The following is a 3,724-nucleotide window of genomic DNA, read 5'->3' on the forward strand; positions in this document are numbered from 1 at the left end:
AGAGGAAGTGTACAGGCAGCATGACCCTTATATACTATGCGGCGGAGTGATCTACTTGTTACTCTTTACATTTTTTTCTTTACTGCTGTGGAGTTAGTAAAGAGAGTTAATGCAAAATACTCGCCTCCTGTCTTTATTAAAATTAAGATTATTAGTACACTAAAGCTAGCATAATCTTCAATTTTTTTATTAATTTGAGCTTTGAAAAGCTTCGTTCACCAGATGCAACAGATATTGGCAATGTCAATAATATCCGCAGTGCTATGGAGACATTGGGAGCAAAGTCATTTTTAATTGCATATGCTAAAATCTGTGTAGGGGTCATTGTCGGTTTCAAGATAGGAGCCAATATGGTGAGCTCTTCACACTGCTGTGCTCCATCCAGATCAGTATCTTCTGAGGTTTTATCAGTCAATATAGTCTGCAAATCTAAACAATACTTCATAAGTGTTTCATATGGTACGTTTTTAAGTTTCTGGATATTGTACAGAAACTGAAAGTGCCTGCTGTGATGCTTAATTTGCTCAAATCGCTCATCAAGAGAATTAATGCAAACATCCAAAATGCTAAAAAAACACTCAACTTTAAATTTTTTTGCAGGATCATTAATTGGATAATCTTGCGCTTCATAAGAAAACATCCTCTTTTTTTTTATTTGCCGCACTAACGCGGGAAACACAGGCTCAATCTCCATTTCTGTGGCTAGATCTTTAGCCTCTTCCAGCAAATCTTCAAATCCTTTATCTGAACGATAATCCTTCAGAAAAGTTGTTGTCGATTCCAACATATCGATTACATCTGGAAGGTACATACTCTTACTTTGAAGCAGCTTGCTGACAAAGTTAATCCTATTTAAAATATTGTACCACATTACAATGAAACACAAAAATTTTAAGTTGTTTAGTTCTTTTGCAAGGGATTCCACATCAGATTGTGCCATTGTTGTCTGTGAGCCATCCCTTGAAATATCAGACAAGGCATCATAGATTTCTCCAACCTCGAACCTAAATGGTCGAACAGCATCTATTCTTGAAGACCATCTAGTGTCAGACAAAGGTTTCACTGTAAGTCTCCCAATGTGCTTTTTCAAGACATTCCAACGAAGTGTGGATCCTGACAAAAAAACATATATTTTCTGCACAACAGAAAAGAAGGTTGCTCCATCCCTGCATGACATGGCTGCATCATTCACCACAAGATTTAAAGTGTGAGCGCTGCAGGGAACATAAAAGGCACGCGAGTTTAAATCAAGGATCCTCTTCTGAACACCATGGTGTTTGCCCTTCATGTTGGAACCATTATCGTAGCCTTGTCCTCTCATATCACCAAGGGGAATCTTTTGTTTTTCTAATTCACTCAAAATTGCCTCGGTCAGACCTTCTCCAGTAGAGCTTTGGATTTGTAGAAAGCCAAGAAATCTTTCTTTTATAAACACCTCTGGTTCAGCAGTAGGAGACCCCCCTTCTTTGATGAACACAAATCTAACAATTATAGTCATTTGTTCAATAAGTGAAATGTCTGGGGTGCAATCAAGTATGATAGAATAATACTTTACAGACTTGACAGCGGCGAATCAATGGATGTCGTATATCTGGACTTCTCCAAAGCATTTGACACTGTACCACATAAAAGGTTAGTATATAAAATGAGAATGCTTGGACTGGGAGAAAACATCTGTAAGTGGGTAAGTAACTGGCTCAATGATAGAAAACAGAGGGTGGTTATTAACGGTACATACTCAGATTGGGTCACTGTCACTAGTGGAGTACCTCAGGGGTCAGTATTGGGCCCTATTCTCTTCAATATATTTATTAATGATCTTGTAGAAGGCTTGCATAGTAAAATATCAATTTTCGCAGATGACACTAAACTGTGTAAAGTAATTAACACTGAAGAGGACAGTATACTACTACAGAGGGATCTGGATAGATTGGAGGCTTGGGCAGATAAGTGGCAGATGAGGTTTAACACTGACAAATGTAAGGTTATGCACATGGGAAGGAATAATGCAAGTCACCCGTACATAGTAAATGGTAAAACACTCGGTAACACTGACATGGAAAAGGATCTAGGAATTTTAATAAACAGCAAACTAAGCTGCAAAAACCAGTGTCAGGCAGCTGCTGCCAAGGCCAATAAGATAATGGGTTGCATCAAAAGGGGCATAGATGCCCGTGATGAGAACATATTCCTACTACTTTACAAATCATTAGTCAGACCACACATGGAGTACTGTGTACAGTTCTGGGCTCCAGTGAACAAGGCAGACATAGCAGAGCTGGAGAGGGTCCAGAGGAGGGCAACTAAAGTAATAACTGGAATGGGGCAACTACAGTACCCTGAAAGATTATCAAAATTAGGGTTATTCACGTTAGAAAAAAGACGACTGAGGGGAGATCTAATTACTATGTATAAATATATCAGGGGTCAGTACAGAGATCTATCCCATCATCTATTTATCCCCAGGACTGTGACTGTGACGAGGGGACATCCTCTGCGTTTCGAGGAATGAAGGTTTGTACACAAACATAGAAAAGGATTCTTTAAGAGCAGTGAGACTATGGAACTCTCTGCCTGAGGAGGTGGTGATGGTGAGTACAATAAAGGAATTCAAGAGGGGCCTGGATGTGTTTCTAGAGCGTAATAATATTACAGGCTATAGCTACTAGAGAGGGGTCGTTGATCCAGGGAGTTATTCTGATTGCCTGATTGGAGTCGGGAAGGAATTTTTTATTCCCCTAAAGTGAGGAAAATTGGCTTTTACCTCACAGGGTTTTTTTGCCTTCCTCTGGATCAACTTGCAGGATAACAGGCCGAACTGGATGGACAAATGTCTTTTTTCGGCCTTATGTACTATGTTACTATGTTACTATGTTACTTTGCCGCTTTCAGTGCTTGCAGAATCTGTTTTGTAATTTCTTTGGCTATAAGGCCAATTAGCTCATTTTGAATGTCCTTCCCCAAATAATGATTGAAAATTTCCTTATTTTTGATAAGCTTTAGATGTTCCTGCATAACCGTATCAAATGTGGCAAGCATTTCTACAAGTTGCAGAAAATTTCCATTATTTTCACTATGTAACGTATCTTTGCTACCTCTAAAAGCCAAGCACTGGCGACCAAGATACGTTACAATGGCTACGAGCCTCTTGACAACATTTTGCCAGTGTTGTTTTTCTGCTGTCAAAAATCTCTGGGATACAGCATCTATTGTTTTTCCTGATCCAAATCTTCTAGAGATTTCATTCCAGTCTCTTACAGCAACAAGGTGAGAATTGGACCTTTCATGAATATGAAGATTTTGAGACAAGTTCCTCCAATCACTATAGCCTCCGCTTGTCAAATTTGTTATTATTTTAGTTGAAAATAGCTTACAACAAAAACAAAACACTTTGTCCAGCTTAACAGAATAAACCAGCCAGTTTCTGTAGGTTTCTTCTCAGTTTGGTAATCGTCTCTTATAATTTGCTTTAGTGAAACGTCTATTTGATGCATCTTTGGGAAAAACAAAATCAGCTTTTTGCTTTGCAGGACCTTTCCTGACAATAGTATTCCTTAACCTTCTCAGGACCGCCGTACGCAGGATTGCGTCTTTGCGGCGGCCCTGCTCTTCTGGGTGGACGCGCCGGCGTGTTCTCTCGCGAGACGCGAGATTTCCTGTGAACGCGCGCACACAGGCGCGCGCGCTCACAGGAACGGAAGGTAAGAGAGTGGATCTCCAGCCT

The sequence above is a fragment of the Bufo bufo genome, chromosome 5 (genome assembly GCF_905171765.1).
Source record: "Bufo bufo chromosome 5, aBufBuf1.1, whole genome shotgun sequence".
Taxonomy (NCBI): Eukaryota; Metazoa; Chordata; class Amphibia; order Anura; family Bufonidae; genus Bufo; species Bufo bufo.